Here is a 12,378-nt window from a genome sequence, read left to right as displayed (position 1 = left end):
TCCCAGCCTGCCCTGGTGACTGCTCCGATATGATCTTGTCAACCAGTTTCAGCTTCCTGCTCCTCACACTGGGCCGCGTCCCGTCCGCCGCCAGGCCAGGCCGCGTCATCACCGCCGCGTCGTCAGTGCCGTTTCCGGCAACGGTCACACCCCCTTGGTGGATGCCGCCGGATTCCAGGTGACCCTATGTGACCTGGACAGAAACGGGAGCCAATAACACATGCGGTGACTTTGATGAAAATGTATGTGACGCGGAACCTCCACGTGGGACGGAGGGCAGACAGAGGGCACGAGGAGCAGGGGAGACGGGAGGGTGAAAGGAAGGAAGGGAACTCTCCTGAAGACCCTGTTGATCCCAACTCCCCCTCGATCGCCAACCGCCTCTGCTAAAATGTCACTTTGCAAACCTCACTTTAACCTCATGACCTTTAGCAAAACATGGGCAGCGTGTTTTGACAAGATGTCACTCAACATTGCTCAGAGGAGGGTGCTCTCGGGTGCAATGATCCATGGACGGGGTCCCAGCACCAGGAACCCCAACACGCACTTTCCCCTCTGGAAAGCGTTTTCAGCATCTGAGTCACAGCTCCTCACACACGATTATCTCACGGCGACTCCAAAATTAGGCACAAACATTGGCTAATTAATCCCCATGACGACGCAAGGAAGCCCTGAAGGTTCAGGCACCCCCACCCCTGGGCATCACACGGCTTTATTTTTAAGAATCTTGTTCTTCCCAGACTTTCTCTGATCAGCACACCCTCCCCTCCCCCAGGAATATGTCCTGTGTCAGATTCCCCCTCCTCCTCCTCCTCCTCCTTCTTCTCTTTCTCCCTCTCCTCCTCCTCCTCCTCCTCCTCCTCCTCCTCCTTCTCTTTCTCCCTCTTCTCCTCCTCCTCCTCCTCTTTCTCCCTCTCCTCCTCCTCCTCCTCCTCCTCCTCCTCCTCCTCCGCCTCCTTCTCCTCCTCCTCCTCCTCCTTCTCCCTCTCCTCCTCCTCCTCCTCCTCCTTTCTCTCTCTCAGATGCTCATGTTGGGTGTGATGACCAGACTCCCTGCCTGTCATTCAGCACCAAGGACATCTCCCACGCTGTCCCGGAACCGCTAGGGACAGCCCGTTCTGGCCTAAATGAAACCTAGTCCCCTTTCCTTTTTTTTTTTTTTACAATGAATCTACATACAATAAAAAAAAAAGTAGACCTTTATGATATAAAGTTTGTATGGGTAGATTAAGCAGCTCAAGGTTACACAGCCATTATTTATTGCTTATCTTTTCCATTCAAAAGACTAGCTGTGCCTCATGAATCGCCGAAGTCAGAGCAGAGTGTCATGGTGCATTCAGCAAGCACGCTCCGAGCCCCTGCGTGGCTGTAAACACGCGGTTCTTCCGAACCCCGTTTGTTAGGTCACCGCGTGGCACTCGCAGCACGTTCCTCCACGGAGGTGCCACCGTAGCACTGGGCTCCTGCGTCAGGAAGCTCTGGGCCGGGCCGCAGGCTGCCGCGCCCGTTCCGGCACCCGGCACTGTGTCTGTGGCCGCACACCCTGGTGGTGGGAGGAATGAGGGCCCCTCTCCTCCTGGATGTCCCCTTCCTTCCCTCCACCCCCCCTTTCCTTTAAACTCTTCCAGGTTCAGCTCGCAGGCCACGCCCTGCGAGCCTTCCCCTGGGACCCCAGGCAGACCGTGACTCTTCTCTCAGCGTGCCCACGTGCCTCCCACGGGCACCTCTCACCGCACGGCATTTCCGTGAACTGGCGACACGTCCTGGGGTCCCTGTCAACCTCCTGCGGGCAGGATCCCTGGCTCACTCGCCCGTGTACCCCTAACACCTAGCCCAGTACCTGTTGGTTGTAGCTCAATAAAAATTCAGTTGAATTGCCCGGCCGGCGTGGCTCAGGGGTTGAGCGGCGACCTATGAACCAGGAGGTCACGGTTCAATTCCCGGTCAAGGGCACAGGCCCGGTTTGTGGGCTCCATCCCCAGTGTGAGGCGTGCAGGAGGCAGCCGATCCATGATTCTCTCTCCTCATTGATGTTTCTTTCTTTCTTTTTAAAAAATATATATTTTATTGATTTTTTTACGGAGAGGAAGGGAGAGGGATAGAGAGTTAGAAACATCGATGAGAGAGAAACATCGATCAGCTGCCTCCTGCACACCCCCTACTGGGGATGTGCCCACAACCAAGGTACATGCCCTTGACCGGAATCGAACCTGGGACCCTTCAGTCCGCAGGCCGACGCTCTATCCACTGAGCCACACCGGTTTCGGCACTCGAGGATATTTTTCTCCATTGATCTTTAGAGAGAGAGTGGGAGGGAGGGAGAGAGACGGAGAGGGAAACATCGATGTGAGAGAGACACATCGACTGGTTGCCCCCTGAAAACCCCCCAACCAGGGGCCAGGGATGGAACCTGCAACCGAGGTGCGTGCCCTTGACTGGGAATCGAACCTGAGACCCTTTGGGTCACGGGCTGATGCTCTATCCACTGAGCCAAACCGGTGAGGGCCTCATTGGTGCTTCTATCTCCCGCTCCCTCTCCCTTCCTCTCTGAAATCAATAAAAACATATATATATATTTTAAAGAAAGAAACGACAGCGGACTCTGGCTTCGATCGGCCCCTCCTCCCGCCGCCGCCACCTCCCGGCGCAGTGGGTGTGTTTCACTGCGAAGTCTCAGCGTGGCGTTTCGAGTTGGTTCTTCCGTGTCACAGCCCTGAGCACCCACAGTGACACTCAGCGGGAAGCCGCGGCGAGGCCGGCGGGCGCGGCCGGGTCTCTGGCTCTGGCTCCCCGGGTGCGGCAGGGCTCAGAGCCCTCCTGCTCAGGCCCGGGTCCGCTTTGTGCTGTCGGGTCCAACTTTGCAGAGGGAGCACGGCGCTGCTCACCGGGCCGCGCAGACGGAGGGGCGGGGAGGGACGCGGTGGAAGACAGGCCTGCGGACAGCTGAAGCGAGGGCTGCGGCGGGCTGCGGGCGGGCAGGAGGCGGAGGGGGGATAAACAGAGGCATCTGGTGCCCAGCATGGCGCGGGCCCGTGGGCCGCGGCAGATGCAGCCTCAGCTGTGATTGGGCACCGGGCCGGGGCGTGCGGGCCCGGGTCACGCGCGGGCCGTGTTCACGGTGACAGTGCCGTGTCAAGCTGCCACTCTCCCTTCCTCGGCTGCTTCTCTCCTCTCTGCAGCCTGCCAGCGCTCAGGGCTGGGAGCGGGGAGCCCGGCTCAGGCTGGAGGAGGCGGGTGAAGCCGTGAGTGACACCCCGGGGGCCTGGGAGGCGCGGGAAGGCCCGCCAGAGCGAGGAGAGGCGGGAAGGGGCCGCTGTGGGGTGGGCTGGGCGGGATTAAGCTGGGACCAGGCACAGGGGCCAAGGTCAGCGACCCCGCAGACAAGCGTTCGAGGGCTGGAGGGAGTGTCTTTACAGAACTCGCAGGAGAGGCCCCGGGAGGCTCCTGGAGGGACCACGAGACCCTGCGCAGTCACTGAACCCGTCGCCGCGTTCGCCGCGGGAGGCGGCTGCAAAGGACCCTCGTCTGGGTTGGGGCCTCGCAGCTGAGAATTCTGAAACCGATTCCCCAAACCCTGCCTTTCTCCACTTCAGGGTTCTCTCTCCCTCTCCCTCTCTCTCTCTCCTCTCTCTCTCTCTCTCACATTAGGAAGGAGGCATTAAGTCCAGAACTTAGTTTGTTTAAAAACCGCACCCCGGCCTGGCTGAGGTGGCTCAGTGGTTGAGCATCCCGTCAGGGCACAGGCCCGGTTTTCGGGCTCGGTCCCCAGTGCGGGGCGTGCAGGAGGCAGCCGATCGATGCTTCTCTCTCATCACTGATGTTTCTGTCTCCCTCTCCCTTCCCTTCCTCTCTGACATCAACTTTAAAAACATATTTAAATTGTTCTCGCGGTGAGAGGTTCCCTTCAAAGAAAAGGAAGGAAATCACGCGGCACAAGCGCTGCCAGGCCTGGGCGGGGAGACCAGGGCGTCCCTGGTGACGGGCGCGGGGCCCCGGGAAGCCTGCCGGGCTGTGCTTACAGCGACCAACAAGCGAGCAGACAGACCGACAGACGGACAGAACACCTACCGTGTGACTCACCGCGGTCCGATTCCGTCTACGCCCAGACTGACTCCTAACAGACGCCACGGGCCCAGCTCCTTCGCCTCCCGGCGGTGGGCTTCCCCCCCCCCCCCCCCGCTCCGTAGAGCGTGCCCCCAGGTCTCCCTCGTGCGTGCTCTGTGCCACGTTAGAGCCCCTGCCTCGCGGCCTGGTCCTGTCACGTGCCCTGACCCGGGGCCTCTTCACGTCCACGTCTCTGTGCCTTTGACGCGCTCGCTCCTGTGGTTCCGTGGGGCCGGCCCGCGTCGCCCTCCATTCCCCGGGGGCTGGCCAGCTTCCAGTCCTCACCCTGCACCCCTTTCTGCCCCAGCCTTTGAAACAGGGCCTGGGACGGGGCTTGACACCCCCCGCCCCGCCCATGCTTGGTTTCTGAACAGGAGAAGTCACACAGGTGCACACGCATATACACACGTGTGCACACATGCACGTACTGGCTCCCACGTGCCCAGAGAGGCAGCCCTGCTTCTGAGCGACGCGCGGGCCCCGGAGCCAGTCGTTTCCGTGGGCTTGTCCCTGCGCAGCCGAAGCCGGCTCCCCTCAGCGCCGTCTCCCCGTTAATTAGCCGAGGGCACCGAGCGGCCCCTCGGGCTCCTGGTGGGCGCCGCCTTCTCCCCGAGCATCTGGCCCGGGTCGTTAGGGAGCTGCCGGGGCCGCGCTGCGCGGGGCGGTCCTCAAGCTGTTGCGGCCCGGCCGCCGTGTGACGACAATTAGGGGCTGTTAGCGTGCAGATGCGGCCGCAGGGCAGGTGGCGGGAAGGGCCTCAATGAACTCACAGGCCCCTCAGCCCCTGCTCATGAGGCGGGGCCACCCCGATGTGCCGGAGCGTGTGGCCCTGACAGCAGAGGCTCTGCGGGGGCGGGGGGTCAACAGGCACCTGCTCGGCTCCGAGAGGCAGACCGGCCGGGGCGGCACCGGGTCCCCGCCCTGCCTGTGTCGTGGCTCCGGTGGCCCCCGAGTCGTCACCCCCTCAGTGTTTGGGTGGAGAGGTGTCCCCAGGACCAGGGCACATGAGCTCCACAGCAGAGCGCCACCGAGGCCCATGGTCGGCGCGGCATTTGGATTCCAGACCTGCCCGGAACCACCTGCCTGGACCCACCTGCCCGGAACCACCTTCCCGGAACCACCTGCCTGGACCCACCTGCTCGGAACCACCTTCCCGGAACCACCTGCCTGGACCTACCTGCCCCGGAACCACCTGCCTGGACCCACCTGCCCCGGAACCACCTGCCCAGACCCACCTGCCCCGGAACCACCTGCCCCCGAACCACCTGCCCCGGAACCACCTGCCCAGAACCACCTGCCCCCGAACCACCTGCCCCAGAACCACCTGTCCCCCTGGAACCACCTGCCCCCGAACCACCTGCCCCCGAACTACCTTCCCGGAACCACCTGCCCCCAAAGAACCACCTGTCCCCCTGGAACCACCTGCCCCGAACCACCTGTCCCCCTGGAACCACCTGCCCCAGAACCACCTGCCCCCGAACCACCTGCGAGCGTCCCGCTGGGGCCTGTGCTCAGGGCGCCGCCATTTCCACGGCGAATCTCCCAGGGCTTCACGTGGCTTCGCCATCTCCACTGACACGGGACGGAAGCTGTCGGGCTCACTGCGAGCTCTCGTTGTTCGTTTTAAACCATGTTTTTGTTGATTTCAGAGAGGAAGGGGGAGGGAGAGAGAGGAACATCCATGATGAGAGTCATGGACCGGCTGCCTCCTGCACGCCCCCCACTGGGGATCGAGCCCACAACCCAGGCCTGTGCCCCGACCGGGAATCGCACCGTGACCTCCTGGTTCATAGGTCGACGCTCAGCCCCTGAGCCCGCGGGCCGGGCGCACTTGAGCTTTGAAGGGTTCCAGGAAAGGGAGGAGCCTGTGAGAGCGCGCGTGGGGCAGGGCGTGCGCCCCTGGCCGCCGCCGGAGCTCTGAGACCGGCAGGAGCAAGGCCGTCGCCCGTGAATGTCCCAGGTTCCCGAGAACGAGGCCGCTCAGCTGCGTGTGAGGGTGACCGTGCGTTTCCTGGGGAGTCCCGAGGGGCTCTCTGCCGGCACAGACCTCCCATCGTAAGCCCGCGGGAGGTGGCGCTGCGTGGGGAACTGGTTACTTGCCGTCTCCCCACCCCTCATTCTCCCCGGCACCCTGGAGACAGGACAGAGGGGGAGTGGCGCCCCTTTGTCCGGGGGGAGGGCCTGTGGGTTATCTGGGCCAGATGTGCCAGGCTGCGGTGAGCCGGGAGCCCCCGGGGGCCGGCCCGTCCTCCCTGTCGTTTCTGATCCCAGCAGCACGTGCTGTGGCTTCTGCCTTCCCTCACGTGGTCACAACAACACACGTTTGAAGGTCTCCTGGCCCCGGCAGTGTGCTGGGCGGTTAGAGTCCCGATGGACGAGTCCGGCCTCCAGACTGGCATTGGATGAGGCGTACGCCCAGTGGTTGTGGGTCCCGGGCGGTGGACGGGCCCCGGTGCGGCCGGAAGGAGCCCTTGTTTCGTTGGCCTCCCGTCCGTGTATGGACGTGGACGGTGAGGACGGCCAATGGCAGCGTTAGACGGGACTCAGCTCCATGCCCGGCCCTGACGTAAGACAAGGATTTCCCTCATTTCCAGACGGTGCCGTGAGGACGGGAAAAGTCCCCCCAGCCTGATCCACGGCCACGTGACCGGCCCCACCTTCCAGGTCCCCACCCGAGAGAGCCCAGGGGGGCCTCTGCTGGGCGTTGCTGTCTTCTCTGCGCCGGGGGCCCAGCTCCGGGCCCCCTCCTGCCCTCTGAACCCCGACTCGACTGGCCTGAGCTCACCAGTCGGTCCGGGAAATGCCCCGCAGCTGGTGGCTGAGCCATGGGCTCTCGGCGGGCGCGGAGCCCTGATGCTTGGCCTTCACCGACTTCCCTGTGCAAACGCCCCGCCGCCTTCCTCCGCGCCTCCAGCAGAACCGTCTGAGCTCAGAGCGGGAGAGGCGCTCGCGGCCCGGCCAGGACTCGCGGTGAAGACGCGGTCCTACGGATGGAGTCCCTTCACCCAACATCGCTAGTGTCCTTCTTAAAGGGAGCGTTCGGACACAGACACGCACACAGGGAGACGCCCCGGGATGGCGGGGCCGGGACCAGGCCGCAGCCCGGGCGCCGGCCGCCTCCGAAGGAACCACCCGCCGCCGCCTCGGGCTCAGCGCCCAGCCTCTAGGGTGGTGAGAGCACACAGCACTCAATGGCCGTGCAATCCGCTCGCTTTGCAGGATTCTGGTGCAGGCAGCCCCCAAACACCGGCCGGTGCAGGGGACCGAGCGCGAGCTCTGAGCCTGTCCCCGCCCCGGCCGCTCTGGAGGCGGGGAGGTCTCCGGCCTCTGGGTCTCAGTCCCCCCTCACAGAACAGAGAGGGCAACATGCCTGCCTCCCAGGCCCCTCCCTCCCTCCCTCCCTCCCAGGCTCCTCCCTCCCAGGCCCCTCCCTCCCAGGCCCCTCCCTCCCAGGCCCCTCCCTCCCAGGCCCCTCCCTCCCAGGCTCCTCCCTCCCAGGGCTCCGGGCGGGGATGCTGGCAAAGGTTTGCAGGCAGTGAGAGCTCTGCAGGCAGCTCCCGGCTGTCAATCACCAAGGAGGCTTTTCTCCTTCCGTTTCTTTTTTTAAATCCTCAAGGGGATATGTTTTTATTGATTTTTCAAAAATAGATTTTATTGGTTTCAGAGAGGAAGGGAGAGGGAGAGAGAAACATCCATGATGAGAAGGAATCATTGACCGGCTGCCTCCGTACGCCCCCCACTGGGGATCGAGCTGCAACCCGGGCCTGTGCCCTGACCTGACCGGGAATCCAACTGTGACCTCCTGGTTCCTAGGTCGATGCCCAACCACTGAGCCACGCCAGCCAGGCTGTTCATATTGATTTTTAGAGAGAGAAGGAAGGAGAGAGAGAAACATGGATGTGCGAGAGAAGCATCGGTCGGCTGCCTCCCATACGTACCCAGACGGGGACCCAGCCCACCTCCTGGACCGGGACTCAAGCCCACAGCCGTTTGGCGTCCAGAACGACCCTCCAACCCACCGGGCCACCGGCCAGGGTTCGCCTTACGTTTTGAAAAAGACGACAAATGGAACCCGCCCTCCTGAATGCATGGCTCCCAGAATTCCTGCCACAGGCGTTGGGGCGGCGTCTTCTCCCCTCTCACCCCAACCCCCTCCTGTGGGCGCTCAGCGGACCCGGGGAGACCACGCCACACACCCCTGAGGCGCACCTGGGCGGCGGCGGGTTCTTGGCGCCAGAACAGAGACGTGCGCTTCACGGCTGGGCCCGGCCCGGGTCTGACAGCCTCCGTCCCGGCTCCACGGGGTCCGGCCCGGAGCCACCCACACGGTTCCCTGGACGCTGCCGCGTGGCTGCCCCCGGCGCCTCCCGCTAATTGGACACCAGGCGGCAGTTAATTTGGTGGAAAACGTTTCTCAACTTAATGACGTTCACGGGCGATTAGGCACAGGAGGCCGCGCTCCCACGCAGCCCGCTCTCCGGGCCCAGCCTCCCGGGAGCCCGTTCTCCGGGGAACAGCTCGGCGCCTCTCGTAGGAGAAGCCGCCTCGTTTGCCTGCAGCGAGCGGCCCCGTAACGAGCAGGCGGGGAGACGCGGGCTCTGCGAAGGCTTGTTGTTGTTTAGAGCTGTGTGTGGCCAGGAAGCCGCGGCGAACACCGTGGCGCAGACTCGCCCTGAGCAGCGGGCCCCGCACAGGTCCCTCGGCCGCGCCCGGTGGCTGCACGCCCGCGGTCGCCCCTTGGAAAGCCGGCTGGCCACGTGTAAAAGCGCCCGCACCTCCGATGGCCCGCCGCGTTGCGGGGTGGGCTCTTTTCTTCTGCTCGCCGGGGCCAGCAGGACATTCTCAGGGGGTCACTTCGTCACGATGAACGCACCCCCCGCCCCGCCCGCGTGGAAACCCGGCGTGAGCTGCAGCTGAGAAGCAAAGGCCTGGGCACCGGGCACCGGGCACCGGGCACCCGCGTCCCGGCTCCGCTCCCGGACAGCCTTGTGCACACGGCAACTGCCAGCGGCCACCCACCCTCCCTGCCTTCCGTCTCCTCTCCGGAACCTTCCGTTAAACTCACGGGACCTGCTGCTCTTTTCCTTAGGAAAGTCAGAGGCATGTTTACACACACACACACACACATGTGCACACACACACACACACGTGCGCACACACAGGTAATACCTGACCCCACAGGCAGAAGGGTTTATGGGCGTGAAGGGCTAAGACTGGAGCAGCCGCCCAGCTCAGTAATTCCAAGCAACTCGCCAGGCCGAGGGCTGAGTGGGCACTTCCTACAATTACCGAGTCCCAGCCCAGCGCCAGGCGTGTCTCAGGGTGCCAGGACCCACGTGCCGTGGAACCTGGGCTAGGAGGTGCCCTGGGGCCTCAAGGTGTGTGAATGCTCATATTCCACTTAAATATTCAAAACATGTTATTTTGCTTCATGTACAGCACACATACATGATACATCCTATATAATAAAAGCGTAGTATGCAAATTGTCCCCTTGACTGAGAGGTCATCTGGAAGTTCGACCAGGGGGCAGGGCCCCCAGGGGAAGGGAGGGAGGCCCTGGCCAGCAGCTGGCAGCCGCTAGGGACCCAGCCAGTGCACAGATTTCGTGCACCAGGCCTCTCATGTAATCATATATAACTAGAAGCCCAGTGCACGAAATTGTGCGGCCCCGCCCTCCCGCACATGCCTCACCACACACATAGCCCTCCCACCCACACGTGCCTCGCGGTGCACGCATCCTCCTGGTGACCGGTCTTTGGTCGTTACCGCGTTACGACCACTGGGTTTTTATTATATAGATATACGCAATATACATAACCTTACAGGGAAGGAGACATGCTTTCTTTTTTTTCTTTCTTTTCAGAATTGTGGTTATTATATATACCAAAATCTTAAAAAGCCTTTCCTGGGTGGTTGAAGGGTAGAGTAAAGTTTATGTAACAGCCAATAATGAAGACTTTGGAGGATCCTTTTTTTTAATCCTCACTGGAGAAGTGAGGATATCTTTCCATTGATTTTTTAGAGAGTGGAAGGGGGGAGAGAGGAGAAAGAGAGAGAGAGAGAGAGAGAGAGAAACATCAATGTGACAGAGACAGATTGATTGGTTGCCTCCCACACGCACCCCAACCGGGCGTGGGGATTGGACCTGCAACCCAGGTACGTGCCCTTGACCAGGAATCGAACCTGAGACCCTCCGTGGTGCAGGCCAATGCTCTAACCACTGAGCATGCCTGCCAGGGCTGGAGGATTCTTACTCTATCCTTTTGGTGCCATGAGCTGATGTTTCCTAAGATAAAACATAACAAAATGAAATTTTCTAAAATATTTCAGTAATAATATTTTGATATAGCAACATTTTAATATATAAATATTATACTATATAAGTATACGTAAGCTATAAACAATATATGTGGATTAAAATAAGAGGAATGCACAAAATAAAATAGCGATCAGGTTAAAGCTCCCGAGTCAGCAGAGTAAGTAGCGTTCTCTTTTTTATTTTCAAAGTTTAATTCACATGAAGTTTAATCAGTCAAGTTCATGGAAACACCAGCATTTTTGCGTTAGTGTGCGGCGGCAGAACTTACATTTTGTTACAGATAACGCAGCCCCTGGTGTTTCCACTACGGACAGCGATGCGGCAGGAGGCGCAATGGCGTGGACTCCCGTTCCCCGGGGTCACGCTCCATCAACTTCGTGCGAACTTCGATGGCGTCCTCTGATAACCCGCAGCACCGGCTCCACCGCGGTTCACCGGATATGGCTTCGGCCCGTCTAATTCAGAGGGGCCTGTGCCCTGACGGGGATGGAACCCTGACCTCCTGGTTCATTTGATTCCAGGAGGCAGCCTATCAATAATTCTCTGTCATCATTGATCTTTCTTTCTCTCCCTCCCTCTCTGAAATCAATAAAAATATACTTAAAAATAAAAAAAATATGAAATACACCAGACCCGCCTCCCTGCTGCCCCGCGACCAGCTGCCCCGCCTCGTGTGGTCACGCGCCCTGTGTGCTGAGCCAGAGGCTTCCCAAGGGGCCAGGCTGTCTGTCCGCTGACATCCGCCCCCCCCCCCCGCCCCCCCCCCCCCCCCCCCGCAGGCAACGGGTCCTCCCGCCACGAAGTTGCACGTCGAGGAGGGCGTCCTGCCGCTGGGACCTGCTCTGGTCACGCGTGGTGCCTGTGGCTCCCTGTCTCCTGGGGGGAGGGCTCCCTGAGGATGAAATTCCTGCAGCGAAACCTCACTTTGCGGAGACCAGAGCTCCAGAGCGGGGTGGGCGGGAGGCGTGGGCTGGGGTTTCAGAGCGCCAGGCCCTGCGCTCACCGCTCTTCCCGGAGACAAGCCCGCTCCCAGCCTCCGGCCGTGGTTTGGGGAGGAGCCCAGGGGCCAGGGGATTCGCAACCCACCGGCCAGCAGGGGGCGCTGTGGGCTGAGGGACAGGGGCTGGAGGGGGCGGAGAAGTGGATGCTGGACCAGAGGATGCTGTGTCCTGAGGTCCTCAGAGGCGCCCTGATGGGGGGAGTGTGATTCGAGCTGGAACCCCAAATGAGTGGCTTCAGGGTCAGCAGTGTCCCTGCTGCGCACTCTCCGCTTGGAGCCCGACCCCAGGACAGTCCTGCCCGCTGTCCTCCCCCCCCTCCCCCCGGCCTCCCCGCCGGCCTCCCCGCCGTCCTCCCCGCCATCCTCACACCGTCCCCCTGCCCACCCTCCCGTCCTCCCCGCCATCCTCCCTGCTGTCCTCACACCGGCCCCCTGCCCACCCTCCCGTCCTCCCCGCCGTCCTCCCCGCCGTCCCCCTGCCCACCCTCCCGTCCTCCCCGCCGTCCTCACACCGTCCCCCTGCCCACCCTCCCGTCCTCCCCGCCGTCCTCACACCGTCCCCTGCCCACCCCGCCGTCAGCCACCGCTCCGCCCCCAGCCTTGTGGAGGCTCCACCGCTGGCTGTCCTCCCTCGGGCTGTGACCTCTCCTCTGTGCTGCACCCCGTTCCCACGGCCTTCATTTGCCCCCCAGAACCATCGGGGCCCATCGGGCCTTTCTCACGCTCCCCACCCCCGGCCCGCATCCTGAAACGTCCCCGCACTCGGCTGATCTCTGGCTGAAGCTGTGGGCTCTGCCCCCCCCCCCCCCGGGGCGGAGGGGTGAGGGGGCGGGAAGGAGAGGAGGCTCCGGCACTGGCACCGAATGTTCACCCGTTTGCTGGTGGGACGGACAGCGCCCCGGGCGGTGCCGGTCTCACACCCCGCCTTCCGCACCCCCTTTCACCAACGCCAG

Source organism: Eptesicus fuscus, chromosome 3, assembly GCF_027574615.1.
Source record: "Eptesicus fuscus isolate TK198812 chromosome 3, DD_ASM_mEF_20220401, whole genome shotgun sequence".
NCBI classification, from domain to species: Eukaryota; Metazoa; Chordata; class Mammalia; order Chiroptera; family Vespertilionidae; genus Eptesicus; species Eptesicus fuscus.
The sequence above is the reverse complement of the archived record's forward strand: the minus strand, read 5'-3'. Positions refer to the sequence as shown.